The sequence below is a fragment of the Myxocyprinus asiaticus genome, chromosome 32, assembly GCF_019703515.2.
Source record: "Myxocyprinus asiaticus isolate MX2 ecotype Aquarium Trade chromosome 32, UBuf_Myxa_2, whole genome shotgun sequence".
NCBI classification, from domain to species: Eukaryota; Metazoa; Chordata; class Actinopteri; order Cypriniformes; family Catostomidae; genus Myxocyprinus; species Myxocyprinus asiaticus.
Window position 1 is genome coordinate 34,888,266 of NC_059375.1, and position 16,125 is coordinate 34,904,390.

Consider the following 16,125-nt stretch of genomic DNA (forward strand, 5'->3'; position numbering starts at 1 on the left):
ATATTAGATGGGCCTATAGATCCCTATAAGATTGTCCTACTTATTTCCAACACTTAAAGCGATACTTAAGTTCACCTAAAATAGAGACTTCTGCCATCATTGACTCATCTTGTACGTATCACAGTAGTTTCCTGGTGAAATTAAAATTAGAGATGCTAAAACAACATGTATGTTATTCCCTTTCACTGAAATCATGAGTAAAAGAGCAGTTTATCAGTTCAGAAACACCAAAGCCTTATGACATCTAAACACTTTTACTATAGTGCATGACATGTAATGCAAAACATTTGAACTTTTGCAGTACATAATCAACTACATTTAAAAGCTTGATCACTTGCGATCAAATTGCACAGCAGCTCAACTGATAGAGCATTGCACTTGTGATGCAAAAGACTGGGGTATGAGTCCTCAGTGGACACTTCACCTCGGAACTGCCACGATACGTGTAAGGAGCCATATAATATCATTTTGCAAAAATGTTGCTACAGTGACATAATTTTCTTGAGATCCTGCTTGAAGTTTCATTTTTGGCTGAACTACTTTAGTGCAGTATTACTAATACTACTGAAGCCTATAAGGAAGCCCCATTTCAAAGTGCTATAGAGTCATTATATATCAGGCCCACTGTTATAGCTTATACTCTTGGACGGCACTGCTGGTAGAGGCTTTTTCGACATCAAGACCATTCCAATTAACGAACTCCACAACTGCTGTTGGAGAACTTATGTGTAGTGGTTTGTGTTTTGGCTGTGAGAGCACTGCTTTAGGTCATACTCCTCTGCACTTAATTCTGGGACCAGGACTTTAACTGTGTGGTTGAACAGGGCGTAGTCCACTCTGTAGTTCTTGCGGGTGACCCTGATCATCTCTTGAAAGTGCTGGCCCCACAGAATCTCACTTGGAGTGTAGGATGTGCGTGTCTGGTGGAGGATGCCTGTGCAGTCGTCCGTGTAGGTGAAAGACATGACAAGCTCGAAGTTCTCCTTCCTCAAGTCCTGCAAGCTCACCTTGTACAGAGGACTGTCAGGGCTGATCTTATGAACTATGGTTGTAGGGGTGGCCAGGATGATGTTGCTTTCTTCAATGATGAGATCTTTGTATGAAACGTCAATTTTCCCAGAGGCATGTGCCGTGTGCTGGACCAGCTGTGCATAAGCCGTCCCTTCCACCATGTGGTTTTTTCGAAAGTCTACCACCCGCCATGACAGGCATAGGTGGCCGTCACGTAAGCTGATCACAGCACAATTGCTGAATCCGACCGTTTGGGCTCTCTTCCGGGCAGATGCCATCTTGGCAACGGCAACACCAATGACAAAAGTATCAATGAAGACACTGATGACATCTTGGATAGTAACTAAGATTATGGCGATCATGCAGTTTTCGGACATGCCACGAAAACCATAACCAATGGTCGTCTGGGTCTCTAATGAGAAAAGGAATGCTGCCGTAAAGCTTCGCACCTCATACATACATGGCTCATTGGTGGAGTCTTTCATATCGCCATGGGTGAGTGCAATGATCCAGAACAAAATTCCAAAAAGGAGCCATGATAAGATGTAGGAGAGGGCAAATGTCAAAAACATGACCCTCCAGCGGATCTCCACGAGGGTTGTGAAGATGTCAGTGACCCAGAGGAGCCACTGCTCTGGAACATGGCGCACCACCATGTTACAGCTCCCATCTTTTCTCACATATCGCTTCTTCTTTAAGTAGTAGCCGACATCGGTGAGCACTCTAGGTATGTCATCACTGCACTTTACTCCAGAGTACTGCACCATGCCTGAGTTCATGCTTCTTTAGTCTGTGGGTAAGAAAAATGTACATTCAGATTTACTGGTAGCCATTACATTGCACTGACATTAACTGGGATAGTTAAAGGGATAGTTCACCCAGAAAATAATTTCTGTAATAATTTACTCACTGTCATGTTGTTCCAAACCTGTAGTTTGTTCCATGAAACTCAAAAGGGTGATGTTAGGCAGAATGTTAGAATGGCACCATTCACTTTCACTGTATGGAAAGCAATGAAAGTAAATTGTTACTGAGGCTAGCACTCTGCCAAATATCTCTTTTTGTGTTTCATGGAAGAAAGAAAGTCCTACAGGTTTTGAACAATGTGAGGGTGAGTAATTAAGGACAGAATTTAAATTTATTGCGTGAACTATCCCTGAAGTATATTGACAGAAAATTGATGCCATTGGCTAGAGCTGCACAATTTATCACATAAATAATTGAGATTGCAATTACAGCTGCCACAAATAACTAATCGAGAAAAGTGTCAATTATAGCAGTCCAGTTGTGTAAAAAATTTCTTTTCAATTTTCTATTTAATGTATGTTTTTGCAGCAGTTAAGCATTGTAGACAAATCACAGACAAATTGCTCACTTTTGTGTATAATTTATTCAAAATTTGAATATCAGCATTTTTTTTATGCTGCAAAGAGAGCCAATGTGAATTTGACTGTGTAGGCAACTAGTCTTGTTTTGTTGATGTATAAAACAGCAATAAAGTCATTTAGGAACACAGTTTTCAGCTTGTTTTGGATGTGTAGCCGACATAATGAATATGGCATGCAGTTGATCTACACAAAATATGTATTTTATTTAGAGCTGTCGAAATTAACGTGTTAATCGCATGTGATTAATTAAAGTTTAACTTGTACATTTTTCTTAATCGCTATTAACGCATTAACCGTTACAGCATAAACCAACATAAACACTTGTTGGGAGGGCAGAACCTTTGTAATGTGTCTGCCCAGAGTCATTACAGTGACGGACACATCACAAAAGTGCTTCACTGTCAGTGATAAAATAATGGAGAATGGACCTTGTAACAAGGTCCGTTCGTGGAGGAGGGCAAGGAGGAAGCGGGAGGCGACGATTCCAACTCAAAATGTATTTTATTTTTACAATTAAAGAAAATGTCACACTCGACACTGCGGGCTGCACGAACACAAACACACACATGCAGGCTTAGCTCTCTCTTTCTCTCTCTCTGGGGTTTTGGGCCACCTTTTATCTCCCTGTCTCTCTTCTATGTGAACATAGAAATCAGAATTAATCTCAGGTGAAAACCCTTACCACTTCCTCTCTCCCCAGATGAATGCTCGGCCACGCCCTCGCCTCCATAGACCTCTTAGCGCTATTATTTGATGTACAAAACCAGTCCAGATGGAATTGTGATAGAAATCAAGGCTTTTCAGCACATTTTAATTACCACTGAAGCACGGCAAGTCTTAACTATCACTCCACTTTTTCTGTGGAGTTCAACGCTGCACTGGATGCTAATGTTGACTCTCTGACGCGAATCATGAACGCAGCTTCATGGCTGCTGTTGAAAAGCGGATAGTCACGGTCTACCGGCAGATTAATATTGTGGAGGATGAGAGTTTAAGAGATTTAATGCCCATTGCAACTAAACCTATGGGGACTAAACAGCAAATCTTTACACAGCAAATGTGGCATAGACACTTCATCTAAAGTGGCAATTAGATATATTTTCACAGAGCATGAATAAATGCATTTACACAGCATTTGCAAATGCATAAATAATGCTATGAGATTAATATTTTAAATGTAAAATTATGAATATAGAAATATGGAATGAATACTCAACCTATGGGGACTAATTCTTTCAATAAGTCAACCTCCCAGTTAGACTCTGGGAAACATTAAATGTTACTGGAATAGGTGATATTTTAGTGCATTTCTATCTTTAAATTGTGGAAGGCTTTTTTTTTTTTTTTTTTTTTTAAATGTTAAAGCATCTTTTTGTTACATATTGTTTTGTTTTCTTTCCTAAGACAGAAATAAATGCAATTTGACAGGAAATGAGTATATATGGTGACAAATTTCAAGATTTTCAAAAAATGCAATTAATCGCAATTAACTACAAAAAATGTGATTAATTGCGATAAAAATCTTTTTGACCTAAATTCTAGTAATCTCTAAATTAATCGCAATTACAATGTCAAGGGGAATAATCGTCAATTATGATTATTGTCATCGTGCAGCCCTACCATTGGCAGATTTCCAGATTCCAAGTTCCTTTGACCACAAGCATACAGGATAAGGGTTACAATGTTAACACAAAACAGTTACAAAAACATGATATGATGGTTGCTTGGTGCACTTGGTGAACTATATATTTATTTACTTTTGGAAAATTTGCATGTGACAGGAACTGTTATGGTGGCATTAAATTAATGGTGAAGGAGAAATCCATGTTTTTCCAGGGTCATTACAGAAAGTTTGTGAGTGTGCCTTGATTTTGATAAGGTTCACCTTGGGCAGAGAAACTCTATCACAAGACAATCAAATAGTTTCTTTTTTAAGTGGCTTAATAATGTGGTAGGTTGGATTTTTTTTTTTTGTTTGCATGATGTAACAGTAAACATCCTATTATATTATCTTTGAAATGTGGCTTGAATTGGTTGTTTTTGTTGTTGTAAGAAGCAAATCAGACTTACCCAGAGTGTGGTATTTTATTTTAGTGCATTGTTGCGAAATGTAGGAATTGCAAACCTTTATGAGAACATATTTTGTAAACACCACCATACTTTGTCCCTTGGTCATACTCATAAGTGCAACGGGTGCCAATTTTAAGGCTGTTTTAAGGCAGGGTGGTCATGTGTGGAACAAGAAAAGGACTGCGGTCAGTGGTTTGGCTATTTCATGTTTATGACTAAACCAGCCTGGTCTCATGAAATTCACGTGAACATGACAACATTTTTGCAATTCAAAATTTACGTGCTGTATATTACATTTGGTTGCAGGTTTTCAGTGAGATGTCAAGCTGGGGGTGCCAAAAGCAAGTAAACTGGTGTTGTATTCAGACTCGGTTTTAAGGTGAATTTTAGATATATATTTTTTTAACCTAAAACTTTTATTTTGAAATATAAATGAGACATTTAAAAAAAGACATCCTTACCTTATCAATGTCTAAATCTAACCATTAGTGTTTTAAAATGCAGAAGCGAAATGAAAAAGCACATTTTCTGAAGCAACTACCTCATTTTGTTCTGCTTCTATGACTCTGAAATGTCACGTGTCAGCTTGAGTTCATGGCTGGACTTGCACCGCGGTCCTCTGACACGAAGTCCAACGCCCTATCAGGTGAGCTACTGCGCAAGCTATCCATGATGGAATAAGTGTATATATGTAGGTGAGTCTTTAATAAAAGCATTAAAATTTATTGTTTTTCAAAAGATGTGTGTGAGTAAAAGTGTGTCGATATCATAAAATAACAGGTTCTGAGTAATAGAAAGAACAAGTATTTGTAAAGTCATAATCAGCCATTTAAGTCATGATTTGAGTGATCCGGAATCTACGCCCCTGGATCCAGAGCAGGGACCCTTTTTTTATTTTATTACATAATCCACATCTTTGTGTCCTAAGAGAGATTTTAGAGAGGATTTTAGTGTCTCGCTGAGAAGAAAAAGTGTGTCTTTACAACAGACGTTGGCAGCGTGTCAAGTACACACATTGCCGCATATACAGTAGTTCTGTGAGAAAGCTGTTAACAGGTTTCACATACATATCCCCATCCCTCAGGTCAAGCCTTGTTGCTCTATACAGTATTTCCTCTGTTATGAAACACAACCTATACCTTTCAAGAATTGTTCGCAAACAAAGATGTTCTAGAACATGTCTGGACACTTCATGGCCTGCGTAATGGTAGACGTTACTGTATGTTTTTGTACATCATTAGTGTCAGTGTGATCTGAGATATCACAGCATGGACTTTCCTCTTTTCAGTAGGACGGTGTGTCACATTTGTTTGCAGTTTAACGCACGAGCGCAAACATACAGTATGGACACACACACAAAACACACACATTACATTTATGAATGAGAGGCAATGTAAATAGATTTTTGCAGGTAATGACAAAGCAAAACAGAACTAAACTTTGCCTGGAGAAAATAAAAATTACACACACATACATTCTCTCCCTCACTGTCTCTGTCAAACACACTCATGTGCACACAGACACACATAACACAAGTTATGAAATTTTCCACACCACCCATAATAGTGACGTCTGTATTTAACATGGAATGAACTGCAAACGGATACTTATGATTACATGTCATGCACTTCATGTTCCATCTCTTAGCGTAAATTCCTGGCATCTTTGATTTAAATGTGTCCCTGTCCTATATCATAGGCTGTACTTCCAGTTAGCCTCCTTCCAAATGTACACCATGTAAACTGAATATTTTACAGCGTTAAGGGAACACACTATCTGTGATGAAGAACGCATGTTTCCGTTGCCACAACCTGTATAGTGGCCACATTTCCAAGTATGAAATAAATGAATAAGATGCAGGCATGTTAAGTATACTGTTGTCTGTGGATTCTGTGACCTTCCAATAAACCACTTTGCTGATCAATTAATTATCTTGTCTGTATGAAAGCTTTGGATGCGTTGAAACTTACAAATGGGCCAGACTGGCAGAATGATAGAAAGAGACAGCAAAAAGGCAAAATAGAGAAAAGGGATCAGATAGAGAAATCATTGTACACTTTTATTTCTAGTTGTGGACTTTGTCATAACCTCATTCATGTGTTTAATTTGAGATTTGGAAGTTGGTTTGACTGGTACGTTTTGGTTTCCTGCATCTATTTTAAGATGGCATTATGGGAATGTTTACCATTGGCAATTGTTCTTTCTTTTTTTCTATGTTCTCTCTGCCCAGTGTTAAAACAGTTTATCATAAAAGATTGGTTGCTTGGAGATACAAATCTCATTGCAACAAACCATTGTTAACTTTTCAGTTTGCATTCTTCATAGAAACTTTGGATTGTGTGGCAGTAGTACACAGAGAAATCTAATATCTTCAACTCTCCGTTGATTTTCTTAGGCCATTCTCTCATGATAAGTTTGGCTTGGGTTTCCAAAGAATACTTTCATGTGTTTGTTTTTAATTTAAGTACTGAGTGTAATGTAACTCTCCTATTTTTCTTTTAGCATGACTGAGAACATGAGTTATGTCTCACTTCCACTAATTTTGTTAGTTGCTACTGAAGCGTCCAAGAGCAAACAAAAAAGTTTTTTTTTTTTTAAAGATTGTTTATGAATGCCCAAACCTAAATCTGCAATCATATTTAATAATTTCTGTTTAAAGTGAAATACTGTAAATTAAAGTCGGCATGAAATCAGAATTTACCCTATTTACTTTCTTTATTGGTGTCCTTAATGGATGATTTATTAGTGCACATTATTCCATTATTAAAACAAGTTTGTAATCTTTATAATCTTTTATAAAAGACCCCGTTTACACCTGGTATTATGATGACTTTCGAGTGATCCAGTCAGCGCTAAATACAGGTCTAAACTAGGTCAAAAACGTTTTGTGATCGGATCACAAAAACCACAAACAGAGGTAGTCAAAAATGCATGTGACCACATCCCATACTCCACTAAAATAACAGATAATTTTTCTCTAAATGTTGTGTTTTTGCTTAGATTAAGGGTACGTTTACACGACAATGATGTACTAAAAACGGAAACGTTTTTCCTTTGCGTTTTTGAAAAGTTTCGCGCACAGACAACAACGTTGTCAAAACAATCCCCGTTCACACGGATCCGTGAAAACGACAAAAAACGCTGTATTATGCATGCCAGGCCAGTAGTTGGCGATGTCACTTTGTAAAGAAACACTACGCGCCTGCGCACATAAGCATTCTTCCACAGAGCGGTGAATATAAACAATGAAGATGGCGATCGCTGGTCGTAGTAGTGATGCAGTAAATCTACACTTTGCTGGAGAAGCGTCAATAAAATAAAAATTTTGAGCAGCACAAACACAGTCCTGTAGTCTGCCATTGTATTTTTGAATGTTTCACGCGTTGTTTTGAAGTACTCGCGCGTATGCCTATAGACTGAACACGTAATACGCGTGCGCATGACGTCGTCGTTTTCACAAATTCGCATTTTTGTACGTTTACACAGAGACAATAACGGCATCGTTTTCAAAAACTTGCACTTTGAAACCCATTTTCAAAAGTTTGCGTTTTCAGGCCCCAAAACGCTGTTGTCGTGTAAACGGCCCCTAAATTTCAACTGCATCTCGGAGAAACTGTGCGCCGGTTTTGTTCACGCATTCCTTGTCTTTTCTGACTTTTTCGTGGTTTATAATCATGCAGTAACACACTGACATAGTGACTGATGTATGCCATCATAAAATCAGAGACCTTCCCCTCGAAACCCGAAACGCAAGTGTTCACGGGAGACGCATTTAAGCGACCAGGTGTAAACAGCAATGTATCTCACCTGACCACATGTGATCGAATCACCTAAGATGCATCTTAATACCAGGTGTGAACAGGGTCCACTTTTGAAACATCTTTCCTTTTCGGCTGATGTCATGAGTCCTTCTTACTTTTCAACCCCTCCCCTCTAACCCCCTGGCTCCATTCTTGTATGTAGTGCCCACTTTTCACAATCCAATCAAATCCTGTGCTTTATTTTTTCGCATTGAATATTCTGTTTTACTTACAAATGCATCAGATTGTGGGAGTAAAATAGGTTGTAGATGTTTCACATTGACTTTAAAGCTAAGAAATGTGAAAATCCATTTAGTTCATCATACAAATTGACTTTTTTTTTCTTTTAAATTTCATTTTTGTCAGAGACAAATGTGATTCCAACTAATATTTACATTTTGGTCAATTTGACTCCTCTTTTTTTATTCTTCTGCAAACATTTGCTGGTTTCCGCAATGATAAAGAGCTGGGTGTTTTCTTACTGCAGGTTTATGTGGCTCTGCCAGGGCAGCCACCCAATGTGAAATGACTTTTATATGGATGGAGTCCCAAACTTTCTCCATTCACCATTAAAGAAGCTCATCTAAACTGCAACACCCAGAGAGGGCGAATGAAGAGAGAATGGAAACTGTAAGCATCCTATTGGAAAAACCTTTTGGCAGCAGACTGATGTATCACAGCCAAACCACTGTGAGCATCTTTTGCACTGATCCCTGCGCCCCACCCAGCCAAACTGGGCTGCAAGTTCTGCTCGCTAACTGGCTGAACTGGTGTTCACTTCCTTCTGGACACAGAGCCATGTGTGCTTGCCAAATTATGGAATAATGTTTGTGTAATCATGTGAAATAGCCAGTGTGTCTTCCAGTTATCTCTTCTTTGGGATACAAACAGTAGGGAAGAGTCCCTTTGGTTCTGTCTATATTTAATATTTGTATTTATTTTATATAATTAAAACTGTCCAAACTTAATTTTCACTATTTACTATAGATGGTCATTGTTGATTCAGTCCTTAACACCTCAATTTGGTCTTTTACAGACTTACTCAAACAAACTAGCCTAGATTTGTATTTTCTGAAGGAAATAACAGCACTTGCAGGGCAGCAAAAGAAAAGTGTTAAAGTTTTAGGTAAGTTTAGACTTTTATTCTGTGCCAATGAAATGCTAAACAAAGAGCCACTTTGCCACTGGCATGACACTTAGCATGCATCTATTTTCTGTCAGCCATGCACAAGAATAAATGACACATGCTGTAGTCACTGTGCAGTGTAAAGGCAACTATTAAAGGAATATTCCTGGTTAAACAAAAGTTAAGCTAAATCGACAGCATTTGTGGCATAATGTTGATCGCCACAAAAATGTTTTCAACTCGTCCCTCCTTTTCTTGAAATAAAATAAAATTTAAAAAAAAGCAAAAATCATCGAGGCACTCAGTAAATGGGGCCAATCCGTAAAAGTTAAAATACTCCCTTTTTCAAAAGTATAGCCACAAGATGTAAATATTCGTATTAATATGTTTGTAGTGTGATAACATTGCTTACTAACATTTTCTATGTAAAGTTATAGCTAATTTTACAACTTTGTTGCCATGACAATGTAATGGCATAAATCCTGAAACGACTGTAAAAACGATGATTTAAACAATTTTACAGCTCTAGTTTTAACAGAAAAATGTATGTAAGTGCTATTATCAAATTATAAGCTTCACATTTCTGCCTTTAAACTCTACAAAAATTGGCCCCATTCACTTCCATTGTATGTTTCTCATTGTAACCTCGATTTTCACTTCTTTTTTTTTTTAAAGAAAAAGAATTGAGCTTTGAGCTTAACTTGTATATTCCTTTTAATGTATGCAAAGAAGACAAGACCAATCAGAATTCAAAGTATGCAAATATTATGATGACAATTGCTGTTGGTTAGATTATGAATGCTGAACATTCAATCTGTGTAGGTAAAATGGAGGTTTTCAATTTTACAGTAAATTTCTTTAAAGTTTATAAAGATCAAAAATAAATAGCACAACTAAAATTGTCAACACAACTAAGTTTGAATTGAGTCTTTGTTAAGTGACTAGATCTGGGTCTGGCCATTAGATATTTCAACGTGGCCGTTGTGCATGGATATGTTACCAACCACGCAGATTAAAATGTATGAATGTATAATTTAGATTTAGGTAAATGTATATTTGCCCAGACTACCAACCATAAATGTAAACTGAATTAATTTTACTGAGCCCTTGATTTAAGTGATAGTTAACTTGAAAGCATGGCTACTGACCTACATGTTTTATAGCCTGTTTCTAACCTGTGTCAACACACATTTAGAGCATTGAAATGAATCACAGAGTGCTCTCTGTATCATGAATATTCCTACATATCATTACTTCCTGGTCATGCCCGGTAATTTTTAAGATTATTGTCCATAAACCCTTAATTGTGTTTCACAAGGAATGCTGGTCAATGGTCTTTTCAGATAGCTTAATTAGGACAGACTCCCTGGTGATTTTTTTTAATTTTATTTATTTTTTTATTCAGCTCTGGGTCTTAAAATGTATAAAGTCCTAATAGAGTTAAATCTGAGTGTCTCCTAAGTCTGGGTCATTCTATGAAAGCAGTGTTAGACCAGCCTGAATGCTGATTCTTCTCTTCAGAGGGTGCATTGTCTGACAGAGTTGCCGCAGGATCTTTAGTTTATTCATTACTTTTGTACACTGAAAAACGCTGTTAGATGAAACTCAAGAATGTTAATATAGTCACATAATTTAGTTTTTATTTTGGGGTCAAGTTCAGGAGCAAACAATACCAACTTCTCAAGAACAGCAAATCATGTACTTGCATAAACATTTCCTCAATTTACTGCACAGGCCACTTGCACCAGATAGTGACATTCAATGGTCAAGTAAAGAATGCCAATTTATTATCAAATCACAAACAATAAATTACAAAATATATGCTATAATACATGACAACAACAAAGTTTATGGCTGCTTTGATGCTGCATTTCATTTATACAGATCCACAGCAGCATCAGGACTGTCTTTGATATAGGGACTGAAGTAGGTCAGAGCAGGCATAATCTAGTCTGGCTTTATGCAGCCGAGTTAAGGTTTTTCAAAATTGTCTGTCTATAAAGGCATGCAAAGACACCTTTATAGACAGACAAACACTTGCACACAAGTTTTTGAAACATAGGCTACTCAGTGTACAGGACATGTTCATATTGCATAGTCTTCTGAAATGAAGTTTCTCTCCCCAGACTGATTCTAGTACTTATGTTCAGCTGAAGGGTGAAGGGTATATCCATAAACTGCTCATGTGGGACATATGGCAATGTTCTGAATGTCCCAGTACAGCTTACCTCCGCTATGTTTCCTGCACTGCCCCAGGGCTTTACAAGACCATTACATGCCCATTTAAAGCAAATAACGTCCATGCAGCTACACAAAGTTCACTGGCACGAAACCACCCTGTATGTGGGGAGCAGAACTTTTTTGCCCTGGGCCTTGTCTTTCTGATAATGACCTTCAGTTTCTCTGTTCCAAGGAAATTTGAGGCACTTTATTTAGCTAACGTTTTACCAGTTCAATCACCAGCTCATGTGGAGCACTCTGTTTAGCAAAGGTTTAAAGTTATGTAAAGCTTTTAATACTTAAATATGCCGAGCAAAGTTCTTGGTGGGTCGCATGTAGGTAACAGGTGACGTTGGATTCATATTTTTGGATTCATGGTGTGGATAGCTGATAACAGAGTTGGAGAATTGAGATGAGGACTAACCAGCCCTGATGCAATAAGATTCCAATGAGAAGCAATTCTTCTATCCACACTCAAAATGAAAATGTGCAATGTGACGCAATCACAGTGAATCATAATGTACAGTATTTGATGTTTAATGTACTGTTATGTGGAGCAGCTGGTTAGGACAAAAACTTGCATGGAAGAGAAAGCCTTTATAGCTTGTTAGCAATTTGATCACCTTGGTCTGTGTAGGGACATTTCTGTATTACAATAAACTTAAAGTGTTACTCTATTACTAACATGGGTACTGTGTTAGTTAAGCTGTGTTAATCTTTGCCTGCAGCACTTTAACGATGACAGAGTTTTTACTGTTCCTCTACCCTGTCCCTGGAAAAGTGAGTAGAAACAAATTAGCTTGCAATTTTTACACAACATTATGTTTTATACACTGTCAGCAGTTATGACATTTCAATAAATGTGCCCATGGCAGTCTTCAAAAGTTTAACAACTTGCATTATTGTCTGTAAGGAATTCCTAATTTCTCAGTACATACATCACTTGCCATGTTTTTCATGTTTGAAAACAGATAATTTTGATTCATTTACAAAATGCAAATATATTTTAAGTATGAAATGCAATTAATGGAAAATGTACCCCTTTTTTATGGCCGACAGCCATCTGTTGTCGCACTTGCGGGCCATTTGAGTCCAATGTTATTATTTATTTATTTTTTTAAATCAGATTACAACATGTTCTCTTACATTTTGGGCTGGCTGTCTTCCCTAATGCAGCTCAAGTGCCACCATCATCCTGACTCAGCCCTTCCTCTAACTCCCCAAAAACCTAGCAGACATCCCTTTATCTCAGCTCACATACTAGTCTGATCTTTGTCTGACAGCAGCAGGAAACAAGGAATAGTGTTAATTTTTGGGGATGGGGTGTGATTACTGGAAACTTGGACAGTGGTTTCTAACCACACCTCATGTCAATTTAATAACCTATTGTTCAAGAAAGGGGATGGAGGGCGGATTTAATATAAAAGTTAAAGATGAAGTGTGTCATTTCTGCACCACTAACATCACAAAACTGCAAAGGCAAAAATCAAACAAGTTTCCCCAAACACTCCATCCATGTGCCATTGGTTAGACAAATGCATAGTCCTCAGACTGATCTCACTGTGAATTCGGCGACAGTAGGTCGAAAGTTCTTCAGCTGAAATTGGTTAGTGCTTAATGAAATTCGAACCACTACCCCCAGTGGCGGAAGCCAGAAGTGTTGTTAAATGATTGAGCATGTGTGAAGTCCAGTTTCTGGGTGAAATGTCCACAGAGTGGCACCAAAAGCATGTTGTAAATGATGTAATAGAGTGAACAGGAATGCATATTTTATTAACCATACACCCTAACCCACACCCCAACCCTAAACTTAATCATCAATGTAGTAAAAATGTAATCTTAGAGGGAAAATTCAACCTCTGAATCACGCTCATAATTGATTTTGTGAACACGATTACTTCCTGGTTTCCCCGCATCCAAAACCCTCTGAGATAACTGATGCAACGTGCTATTGTTCCACAGGAAAATGTAAACGCATTTGAATTGATACAAAGATGTCTGATGAGGAATGTGCTTGTCAGTAACTCTGCAGAATGGGGTCAATGTCAGGGTATCGGAACATTCGATAGCAACATATCGGACCCGCCCCCAAACTCATGCTATTGATTGAGTCAATATTGCTGCATCGGGTTGGACGGGATGCTCAAACAAATAGAGCAATGTTTTGGTAGCACCACAATAGTCACATTGTTTAAAATTTCAGAGGAATCATTTACAAATCGGCTTACTTGTCAGATTTTCTGTGCATATTGAGCTGGGATACGAGAATGTATTTTAACTTGGAAATATTACACACCACCTTAAAGCATCTGCAATTTATAAATAAAACAAATAATCAGAACCAATAGCGACAATACCTTTAAAATTATACTATAGGTATGGATTTTCTTAACTTCTTGCAAACCTCTCTGTCAAGTTTGAGTTCACAACAATTGTAGGATAATTTGCATGATTTGTTCTTACAGATAAGCAGCACTGTTATTTCCTCTCAAAGGTCAGCTATGTTTGCCATTTCAGGTGAATATATAAACAGTATAAGAATGCTGAGGGTGCCTACCTGCTCTGTCTCTGCTCCTGTCGCTGTTAGAGTGTGGCGTGCTTTGAAGTTTCCACAAGGAATGCACACAACCTGCACTGACTGCAGAGGCTGGATTAGGTGAGTGTGTGAAAGAGAGCCTGCCCACCTGTACCTACTGTATGCTCAGGACAGATCCACATGCTCTCTGTGTGTGTATAGCAAGTTTGGAGCCATAGTGACTATAGTCTCAGCATCAGACCGCAAGCCCACAATCAGTTCACTGATCGTCTAAAGCATATTGCACATATTTAAGGCTGTCTAAAATTGCCAGTTCCAATCTGATTGACTGGCTTTATACAACCTTCAGGAGTCAGGGCATACAGGTTTATTTATTAGTCTGCCTGGAAACAAAGTTGTGTATACAAAAGATACTAGGACTGTATAAAAATTAAGATTTTACTCTGAATGGTGACAAATCAAAAAACATCCAGTGAGTGGCAGTTCTGTGGATGGAAATGCCTTGTTGATGAGACAGGTTATCAGAGAATGGCCAGACTGGATAGAACTGACAAAGTCTACGGTAACTGAGATAACCGCTCTGTACAATTGTGGTGAGAAGAATAGCATCTCAGAAAGAGATGCGGGTTGCCGCTGTTTTGGCGGCATGAGGGGGACCTACACAATATTATGCAGGTGGTTTTCTGCGATTAAATGTCAGGAATTGTGAAAAACTGAGTTTAAATGTATTTGGCTAAGGTGTATGTAAACTTCTGACTTTAACTGTACACTATCTTACACTGATTATGCTTAATAAGCCAACAGCATGTAAGAACATGTACATGCCTTAAACGGTTTGTGGTAAGGGCATGAAGGCATAAACCGATCAAACCCCTCAAATTGCCCTTTATCCCAGTTTTACCTTAACTGCCATTCTCACCAGCTTATTCAATGTGCGCAAGTGTTGTGCGAATGCTTGTTTATCCTTTTGATGTCAAAAGCAGAGAAATCTCTTGTAAACAGTTTTCTTGCATTGTCTGATTATTTGAATAAGCTGATTTTTGGTAGTTATCAGAGTATTGTTGTGCATAAAAACGCACTCAGTTAAGTCAATATAAGCATAAGCATAAGTCACATATATTTATCACACTCTTTTTAACATGCTTCCTTAAATGAAAATCTTCACAGACAAACCTGCATGTGTATCATTACACTTTAAAGTACAAACAAAAACTCAGATTTGCCTTGGGTACACACAACTACCCTAAAGTAACAAATACTGTATGTGATGAAGTTAAATAAAACTTGTGTGTGCTCCTGGGAGTGAGGACATGTTGTCACTGTAAATACAGACAACATGAACCTGTACAGCTTGTTGTTAGATGTCTAGAGTTACAACTAACACAGTCTGTGGGACAATCACTGATCTGAATGGGATATTCTAAACCCAGCCATTTTTAATCCTTTTAAAAATTGTGCAGAACCACTTATTAACTAAGAGTGTTTACTGGAGTTTGATTGGACACATGACCTTATAACAACCGATATCAACAATAAAAAAATATGGAAAGTGTTTTTTTCCATATTTTTTAAACATTTATCACACTATATTCCTATTCAAAATACTCACAATTGGTTAGTTGTATTTTTTTTCCCTCCTGCTGTCCGCTGTCTTATCAGATCAGACGCTGACCCAGAACTCTTTGTAAATTGCAGATTCTTTCTCATATTTCAGATATGCTGGACTATAGTCTCACTGTCTCGTCATGGCTTGAGAAAAAGTAGGTAGCTTGACTTATAAACAGAGTTTGTGCAGGTTGCTGCTGTTTTGTGCCTATAGGCAAATTTAGTGCAATGGAAACAGGAGATTACTGTTCAGCCACAGGAACTTTTCCATCCTGGTACAGACGAAAATGACCCATAAATGTCAGTGCTTTAACTAGAAATTGCACGTGCACATAGACGTTTGGTTATGTTTATTTCTTAAAAGTGCAC

At 37.9% G+C, this 16,125-nt stretch overlaps 1 pseudogene; it reads right to left on the minus strand.

The window, feature by feature from the left end:
• Positions 1-8: 8 nt before the first annotated feature.
• On the minus strand, positions 9-15,887 carry LOC127423411 (inward rectifier potassium channel 16-like; annotated as a pseudogene).
• Positions 15,888-16,125: the final 238 nt, after the last annotated feature.